General features: G+C 34.5%; 1 long non-coding RNA gene across 1 annotated transcript; it reads left to right on the forward strand.

Moving 5' to 3' along the window:
- The first annotated feature begins 5,506 nt into the window (after positions 1-5,506).
- On the forward strand, positions 5,507-6,326 carry LOC133180523 (uncharacterized). Its single transcript, XR_009720348.1, has 3 exons — positions 5,507-5,584; positions 5,917-5,980; positions 6,159-6,326. It is a non-coding gene; the product is annotated as an uncharacterized LOC133180523 (long non-coding RNA).
- The last annotated feature ends 4,251 nt before the right edge of the window (positions 6,327-10,577 follow it).

Below are 10,577 nucleotides of genomic sequence, written 5' to 3' on the forward strand. Positions count from 1 at the left end.
TTCTTAAAAAGAAAAAAAATGAGATAGGAATTCTCTGGGCAATATTGTAAGATGTCACGCTCAGAGACTAGCAATGCAAGTATCAAAAACCTGGTTTTAAATAGACAATTTCCTATTCTATTTTGGTTTATACAATGACCTTGTTTCTAATACTGCCTATCATTTGTTTTTTCATAAAATATTAATTAGGCCTATGTTGATGATATGTCAACTGATCACTCTATTTACCTGATTGGTCATTTTAATAATGGGTTGGAAATTTTAAGATTGTACAGAAATTGAAAGAAAAGAAGTTCTTTCCCCCTTTCTTTCCTCCCTTTTCTAATATATAGAAAGATATACAGTTGTGCCATGGTAATCAGGATACTTCACCTTCCTGATGAGATATGTGGGGAACAGAACCTTTATATCTACAAGTAATTTGGGGTAAATTTTGGTATTCCTAATGCTTCATAAACCCAGATGATAATAAGTGTTTGTATTAACAAGCCCTGACTGTACATCCGTAGTATCAATATTCATTATTAACTTTATCCTTTGTAGATGCCTAGAAGAAAGTATTGGAGGATGAGTGGTGCCAGGAAAGAGATACGGACTGACAAGACTGAGGAGACTGGCCTCAAGAAAAACAGTAAAACAATGTCTGACATTAGAATGACTGAGGAGACTGACCTCGTTAAAAACAGTAAAACCAATGTTGACCCTGAGGAGCCTGCCCTCAGGATACAAGAAAAAAACAGGAAAAACCAAAGAAACTTGTGAAACAAATCTGCTCAATGAACTATGTGAAAAAGATCTGCTCAATAAATCTGTTGAAGAGAATTTACAAAACAATGTTGAAAATTTTTTACAAACAATGCCTTAATCACTAAAACTGTATTACACAATTGTGGTGTAAAGGCTGAAGAAAGTAAATCACTCATTCATGAAATCAACCAGGTATGCAATACAAAATTAGTATTTGGGTCATTTCGTCAAGGAGATGCAAGGTTTTCATCTTTTTTCAAGAGGAAGTCAGTGTACCTGCAATGCTCTTACTATGCTGATTAAAAGTTATGAAGGATTTTCATTCTCAACTGAATTTATTGATAACACTTTAATAGCAGGAGATCAGGTTTATATTATGTTGGTCAAGAATTTGCTGCAAAGACAAATGTTTCTTAACAAACTACTTAAATTTGATGAGTTGCCAAGTAACTTAACTTTAGGAGAAAATCATCGTCATTGAGAAATTTGAAACCATGTGGGGATTACTTGTCTCTGAAGAACAAAACGGTCAAGTGAAACCATTGCATCAAGCTTTAGAAGAGGCATTTCAGGTTTCTAGATATTTGCTGATAATGATAGGAGCTATATGTTCGCGTATATACAAAGTGTCAAGCAATGAATATTACTTTGTTGACTCCAATTCACATGACAGTGATGGCATGTCTGCCTTTGATGGTAGATCAGTACTAGTACAAAGCAAGGGTATTGATGATTTGATGTCATATTTGTACAGTATGTATAACAGCATGCATATGGACTTTGCAATGCAGTTTGAAATCTTACCAATCTCAATTAAGACTTTGGATCATAGTTTTCCAGAGAAAAGCCCATTGCAGAAAAGATTTTACAAAATGGATGATCATCTCTCATCTGTGACAAATTCAGTTCAAAACCATAATTTTAAGTTCCTAACTACAAACTATCAAAATAAACTGTGTTCTGATTTCTACATCAAATAAGGGACCAGTTTCTGCCGTTACCATACCTTGTCCTTTATATGACTGTTATGGAAGCATGCAAAATACTTAAATTTAAACATTTTATTTCTGTTTAGTAAGCAAGTTGTTCCTATTTAAATATTATTTTGTTTTTATTGTACTTTCTGCCTATCAATTGATCATATTTTTTTCACAGAACAGCAGAAATCTTGCCTGTGTCAGAAGTGCGAGAGAAAATGGATTTCCAGATCAACTTCCTGCCTTCATGAAATACAGTATGGGAAAAAGTATTAGTGCCTCAACTGTAGTGTCCGGAATTATCCGTCCCCTGTTTTGATTTTATTTTTAATTGATTGTTTCCGCCCAATTCAACAATACAACGTTTTTACGGATAGTTTGCTTGTCTTGTCCTCACATGGAGTAAGTTTTATTGCTTTATTTAATTTGTGATCATAAATTGATTTATAAACGTTTAAATATCATGTAGCTAAATGTCATTGGTAAACATTGTTTATATTTTGCATAATTCTGCATTTTTTATCTGCTTTTTTGTAACTGGTTCACTTAAATATGGCGGACAATTTAGGTCATTTTTATATATTTACATATCATATCGGTACTGTGTCATTTTCTTCATAAAGCCTGTTAATAATTGATAATTACAGCTAATAACAAGTCTTATTGTCAGTACAATATTTGATTGTTAAACTTCTGTATTGATTGTGTCTAAATGTGTGTCATTTATTTGTAGTTTTTTAACCCTTTTACGAGAGGTCTGTGAATAAAGCATAACAGCACAGTAAAACATCCTCTTCTTGGACACAGACTCATGATGGTAGATGTTCCGGCATTAAGGCAATCTTACTTCAGGTGGCATGGAACAGTTCGAGGAACACGTTAACAGGCATGTATTCAAGTTAGGAAACATCAAGAGAGACATTGATTCTATCCTCATGGATATGGAAGAAAACCCAGTCATGAATCTCGAGCATGCAAAGACTTGCAAAACTGTAGATGTGCAGTAAGGTTTCGGAATTTTCATTTTCACCCTAGGGGTAGAAAAATGACGTTTTATTGCAAAAGACCCCTGGTTCCCTGAACTCCTCTTATATTTTACAAAGTAGCCTAATCATCTTTTGGGAGATGGTTGGATGGTGTCCTGTGGATGTGCAATATGGTTTCGGAATTTTTATTTACACCCTAAGGGTAAAAAATTTAAATATTAAAACACCCTTGTTCCAAGAACTTTCCTTATATTTTATGCATTAGCCTAATCATTTGGAAGATGATTAGTTTTTTTTTGTGGATGTGCAAAATGGTTTCATTTGCATTTTCATGTGTATGGCAAATAGGGACAGGAAAAAATGGCCCCTCCCTAATCCATGGGGTCATGATTTGTACAAACTTGAATCTACACTACTTGAGAATGTTTCCATATTTAATTGTCTATTCATGGTCTTGTTGTTCTTGATAAGAAGAATCCTTTTATTCCTATATAAAACTTTGATCCCTTATTGTGGCCCGACCCTACCATCGGAGGTCATGATTTAAAAAAAAATCAATCTGCACTATATGAGGATGTTTCCAAATCAATATGACTAACAAGCAAATTAAAAGAATTGTGGTTCCCTGCTTTTGGTGTCTTAGTGGATGGGATGCCATTATTTATGGCATATTGTGTCAAACATGCACGCCCTATGATATGTCATTCAAAAGTAATCACAAAAGTTAAATTTTTAGGTCACCTGAGTCACTCAGGTGACCTATTGCTATCCGTTCTCGTCCGTCGGCGTGCGTTGTGCGTTAACATTTGAACATTTTTAGCTTCTTCTCTGAAACCGCTTAACCAATTTCAACCAAATTTGGCATATAGCATCTATGGGTGAAGGGGAACAAAAATTGTGAATTTCATGGTCCCTGCCCCCCTGGGGCCTGAGGGGTGGGGCTAAAACCACCAAAAATAATGCAATCTTTTAAAATCTTCTTCTTTACTCCAGGACATCAAGCAGTCAAACTGTTGGCATCATTGTAATAAGCAGTGAGCCCTCTACCAAAATTGTGAAATTCATGGCCCCTGGGTCAGGGGTTCGCGCCCCAGGGTGGGGCTATATAGATCATATAGTGAAAGTGCATTATTTCTTTGAAAATCTTCTTCTCTGCTCCTGGGTATTAAATAAAGTAACTAAGTACATAGTTATGAAGAGCAAGAGTGCCTCTTCCAAAATTGTGAAATTCATGGCCCCAGGGTCAGGGGTTCTGGTGTTAGGGCGGGGCTCTATTGATTATATAGTGAAAATGCATTAATTCTTTGAAAATCTTCTTCTCTGCTCCTGGGTATTAAATAAAGTAACTAAGTACACAGTTATGATGAGCAAGAGTGCCTCTTCAAAAATTGTGAAATTCATGGCCCCTGGGTCAGGGGTTCTGGCCCCAGGGTGGGGCTATATAGATCTATTAGTGAAAGTGCATTATTTCTTTGAAAATCTTCTTCTGTGCTCCTGGGTATTAAATAAAGTTTGGACAAATCATTTACAATATATATTTTTCCCACAATATATATATATACCCAAAAATATTGTGGAAGATTGATTGACTGTATGTTGTTTAACGTCCCTCTCGAGAATTTTTCACTCATATGGAGACGCCACCACTGGCCGGTGGAAAGCTACAAGTTTTGTCCTATACTCGGCACTTGCGGCCATTAAGCAGTGACGCAGTACAGTTAAGGCTACACATGAAGATAATATGGTAATGAGGTCATAATGAGGTTTGACGTCATGACAGTTGCTCCGCCTTGATAGATCTATATAAGGAAATAGAGCTCCCAAAAGCTATTTAATGATGATTGCGAGAATTTGTAATGAATGCCTGTATTTTCAGGTTTACATAAATAAACATTAGTGATTTTCTCTTATATAGTAACAACACGTCTTCGAAATAATTCTCTTTTTATTGTGTCGTTTGGCTGCATTCGGCTTCAGCCAAGCGCTTGCACTCGGCGACACGGAATGTTGTTTACATCTAAAAACGTGGCAACAGCAGCTTAGATATACAGTGGAAAAAATGCAACAATCAGGCAATCTTTAAAGAGAATAGGGATAAAATAAGAGACCTGGGCCTTGTTTATCTTTTTGATGAGAAGATGATGACGTTATTTCGGGAAATCATGGAAAACTGAGACGATCCGCACTACCTCCCTAGGTCCCTTTCGTTCATTAAGGTGTGTATGTGCATAGGTATTAACATGTAGACATACTATTCATTACATTGATGTCAAATAACCATGAACATGTACAATAAGATGTATTGTTACAGTCCGTCACAAACTGCAGTGCAGTGCCTTGTGTGTATGCCCCCCCCCCCCCCCCAAACACACACACACATACACAAAAACACACACATTATGAAAGTTGCACACTTTTAAACATGCAATGATGTTGTCCTTTGGCACGTCATGATATCAAATAGTATAATTTAGATGCAGTCACACTTACAATGTATTTGTGAAGTCAAACTGCACAGAGTACACAATGTATGTGCACTGTACATACAAGAGTATAAGACCCTACAAATTTTTATTTATACCTGTGGCAATCAAAAATATGTGAATTTTAAGATTTCAGTTTTTACCATTGCTTCATATTTTAAATTCATCATAGAACTTTTACTATCTGTATCACTAGGCTGTAAATTTGTAGAAGATAAAATGTTTGAATTTTCATTTGTCTGACTACATGTACATTGAGTCAATCTTATATGTATTTATGTACTGTTTATATGTATAATTCTTTTGTCATTGTAGCTGTCACAGAACTGGTGAAAATTGGCATTTACATCAGCTAGAACTATCAAAATAGATGCATCAATTTCTCCACTGGGTATGATCACACTAAAGCATTTCACATTAATTTTATAGCATGCCAGTGTTAAATTTTTTTTTAATGTTGTATAGGTGAAAGAATTAAATGTTATCTCTAGTATATTGATTTTTTTGTTTTACTTAAATTAAGTATAGCTACCAATTCTACTTTTGCAAATGTCATAGGTTTCAATTTCCCAGAAAATTTTTGTATCAAAAGTTTATTTCCATTTATTTTATGAATTTCAGAAAATATAGTATAGCATGGTTTATTTTTACAATGCAATGTCATTTCATTCTACAATAGTAATCATTATGTTATTCACTCATTACATATATATTGTGTTGTAGCTACTCCCAAACAATTTGAACAATTCATTCAGGCAGCAAGTGTTTCCACCAATAAAATAAAAAGGTATGCTCCATATAAGCTATAAATCATACATATTCCTAGCAAGATTATTGAAATGTTTTGATAATAAAAACAGTAGAGTCATGTGTATGCTTTCCATGTTACTCAATGCATTGTTTTGAGTATCACTTTTTTAAAACACCAATGAACTTTCCATAATGGTATTTCATTTTGTTTTCAGAATTGATTTCATCCAGAAGAACTGTTTGAACTGTGGACTATTTTTTGCACCTGCTCAGAAATCCCTTCACAGCCTGCCTTTGAATTTGAAAAGCTGTTTTTAATTAAATAAATTTTCTAGATAAATAATACTTTGAATTTTTAACAGTACAATGGTGTGAAAGTTTGAAGGCTGTTAAGATTTGAATATCTTTACTTGAATATATTCTGACAGGCGCGTAGCTGCCTACACGCAGATGTGTACACATCGTTTTCAAATTAACAAAAATGGGATGGGGGGGGGGGAAGGGAGGGAAGGGAGAGATTTGTGAGAAGAGAAAAAATATTAATACCATCCAGCAAATATTTGTGTTTCAAATTATTTTATCTCATACTGTTTCGATTCAAATTCAAATTTTATATTACCATGTCTTTATAAAAAAATTGTAATGTTTTATTAAATCATTGCCACAACCAAATAAAACATTTATTGATTTGTAATTCTTCTACAATACATTGATAATTTTTTTTTTAAAGATCTTTGAGAAAATATCAACCGTTGAATGCTGTGATCCACTAGAATATGATTTGAAATATAACATTATTTTTGTTAATAATTGAAATTAATTATATTTGTTGCTGAAAGTTAAAAAAGAGTAGATGATCCCAATATATCATTTTAAAAAATATTCAGCCTCTACATGTACAATAAATTTGCACGGAAGTATTTAACTGTGTTAAAAGCAATATTAAGTACTATGTCTTGTATTTTCTAAAGAAAATCGAAATGGCATGATTTTGAATGAAATATTTTATAAAACCCATGAGCTTCCAGGGACTTCGCCCATGGGTTCTCATCAGGGCTTCGCCCTGGACCAACTGGGGGTCTCAAAGCGGACCCCAGCCGTTCTCTGCATACATTTCACTTCCACTCTGGCTACGCGCCTATCTGTGTTTTTGGGTACCAACAAGATCTAAATTTCTGCATGTATATTGTGTTCACCTGTTCTTTAACAGAGTATATGTTTCTTGATTACAAAGTTTTACTATGATTATCTTGTTTGCGCATGGATCGATAATAACTCAAAAAATGAGACTAAAGCCCCCCCCCCCTCCTCCAATGTGATTTGTGCTACAATGCCCAAATAAGTAAAACCTGATGTAAACACTGTTTAATAATTTGTTTTTACGTGCAAGTAAGGTATATGGTATCAAAGGAGCCAGAGGCAAACTGGTGATGGGGTGGGGGGGGGGGGGTAGATCTGTAGAAAGGATTGATTGATTGTTATTGTTTTACGCCGAGTCGGCAATATTTCAGCCATATTTCGGCGGAAAACAGGTAATTAAATACAGGAATAAGCTCCCCAATCCCTTCCTCCTGTTCTTAAAACTTTTAACGTAGTCTAGAATCCCTAAACAGTTGAAGATTTGATAACTAAAATAATCACATATGTAAAAAAAAAAAAAAAAAAAAAAAAAAAGAAAAACAAAAAACTAAGTTCTGTCGGAGATATTTTTTCTATGTGTCTGCTGGGGGAGAATAAATATTTTATCATTGATAGCGGCTGTCTATTTTTTATTACAAATGATTGCATCTTTCAATATTTTTTCACCATAGGTATTTTCCAATTGATTTACATGATATATGTTGCGGCAAATTTTAGGCCTATTGTTGACGAACGGAGGAAATGCGGTAGGTGTCAAATACGTCTTTTGTAGAGTATAAAAGAACGAAGATATACAAAATAAAGTAAAGTCAAGGATTTTTTTATGCATACCGATTTGATTTAATGAAATAAAGCCCAGCACAGTCCGTAAGTATTATCTGTTCAAAATTTGCGAGGTACACACACTCTATTAAGTACCACAGAGTTATCTCCCATGCTGGGTCAATGATGCGTTTGAAAACTATATTTAGAATGAATGTGTTAAGATTTCAATTTTTAATCAAAAAGTGCAAGGGCAAGGCGACAATCCAAGAGGTAGGTTTTTATTTTAAATTCTTTACTTTACTGTATAATTTTTAAAAAGTGATGCTCATTTCTTTGTAATTCATTAGGCAATTTAACATTTCCGATTAAATGATGAAAATACCCTATGTTTGAATACTGGTGTCTGTTTTCAATGAATAACTTAAATATCTCAGAAATCTGACTGAATGAGCATCAGTTTTACGATAGAATAGATACTAATGGACACAATGAAACATTGTGCAGTTCAAATATTGTTTGCCTTGCCCTTGCACTTTTTGGTTAAATTTGACATTTCATATTTTGACCTAAAATCGGAGCTCACGTGACTGTAGAGGGTCACATGATGACAAAAAATACCGATGTTAAAAGCCATGGACAAACTCTTGATAAAGTCATTAAGATATTTCAGATAGAGTTTCATGCTAAAAAATAAGACGGTTGAACTTTAAGTGTCTCGTTTTTGGTGCCTTTTTATAGAAAATGTTGCCTTAACTGTACTGCGGAGGGGTCTTTTTCGTGCCAGCACCTATTGCGACACGGGGCCTCGGTTTATACGGTCTCATCCGAAGGACCAGTCTCCACATCCCACAGTGGGATTCGAACCAGCGACGTAAGGATCAACTCCTTACTTCGCGATTCTAGAGCAGACGCTCTAAAGACTGCGCTACGCGGGCGACTTATTGTGGAAGAAAATATTCATTGTAATTTATTCGTCCAAACTTTTGGTTAAGTTTTAATAAATTTTGGAAAATTTAAAGTAAAATCATTCATTTTATATTTAATTTGCGCTCATTAAGAAATTGTTGTCAGTGATTGCTTTAATTATTACCACCGAAATGAGTCCCCGAAGGATATAAATCATACGTCATTGAATAATTGTGGTCACTCTGCACCATCTCCCCTTGTTTTGCCCTTTCCCATCTTCTTTTTGTGGAGGAAATCTTTTTTTCATCTCTCTTTCTACGCTTCTCCGATGTAAATACCATCTCCGTTGTTTACACTGTTGCTGTCATCTGAGCATACGACACTTACGATAAGTCGTAAAAGTTTCCCGCGAGTACACAAAAACGATTTTTGCGGGAAAATAACAGGAATTACATTATTTATATTCATTACCAGATCAAAGAAATCAATTCTTTTATCTATATCATATTAACGAAACATTTATTGCGCATTACTTGATTACAACTTACTGCCCCAATTTACGGCAGTTGGAGTTGTGCGATGAACTTAACATTTACAGAATCGAACGTCTTTAAGTCGTACAACAAATGGATGGTTGCGTAGTATAACAGATATTTACACTGTACCATAAGTCCATGTACAACAGACAGTCGTTGTACATAAAAAATATGGTCACCTTAAGTCGTTGAACCTGTGCGCATAACAGATGATCATAGTAGGTCTTTGAAGGTGTAGATGGAACGGGCAGGAATAAAGAAGAACCGGGGCTTAATGAACTGCCTTGAATATAAATATTAAGGAAGTCTGCTAGGTTAATGACTGTACGCCGTGAAGACCCTTATAAACTGTTTGTTGACGCATACATTTTACTGTTAGCCAATTCAACCGACACAAGAGAGATGGGATGTGTTTCCGATTCATTAGTTTTTATGATAAGTAAGTCAAGGCATTTTAAAGTTTGTTCATTAGACCTCTGTTAATCAGGATTGCTTTTTCAATATGGATGTTACATGCCAATTGAAATAACATGGTAAAATGCATTCATTTTTGATACCGTTATCAACACACTTTTATGAGCAAGTATCTAACAAACTGTTCAATGACATATATGTTACATGTATATTAAAAATATTGAAACTTAAAAGCTAATTAATATGTTAATCTTTAAATTAAGATTTGTTTAATGTAATATAATTTGGCAATCCCATTCTCTATCTTTGTCTCTTTTATTGCTCTACCTAGTCTTATTGCTAAGATTTTATCTTTTAATCTGACAAATTTGTCATTATCAATATGTAACAGTTTCCCTGACAAGTACCGAAGGTTCCCCTCGGCAATTCCCGCCAGAAAGTGTTTATGTAATGATAAACATGTAATATTAAAAATAGTCCTATTCATATGTCAAAGTTTAAAATAAGATTTTATTTCTTTTAACTGTAACATAATTGCCCAACCCCCCTCCAATCTCTCTGTCTCGTTTGTTGCTCTGTCTACCTGTTATATACGTAAGATTCATCTTTTCATGTGACAAATTTGACATTATTTTTCTTTCTATGTAACATTTTCCTCATCACTTACCCAAGGTTCCCTTGGCAGGTCCCGCCAGGAAGAGTTGATACTTCTCAGCTTCATCGGAAATGGAGAAGCGATCATACAACTCATATAGTCTGCTACCATTCGCTAGTGTGATGGAAACATATAGTTTGGAGTTCTTTCCCTTTGTTAACTGATGAATTATGTCATTTCCTGTATCAAGATAAACGAAATTGATTGAAAAGTTCACT

The sequence above is a fragment of the Saccostrea echinata genome, unplaced genomic scaffold, assembly GCF_033153115.1.
Source record: "Saccostrea echinata isolate AGI-Se365-2 ecotype Australia unplaced genomic scaffold, CSIRO_AGI_Sech_v1 ptg000006l, whole genome shotgun sequence".
Taxonomy (NCBI): domain Eukaryota; kingdom Metazoa; phylum Mollusca; class Bivalvia; order Ostreida; family Ostreidae; genus Saccostrea; species Saccostrea echinata.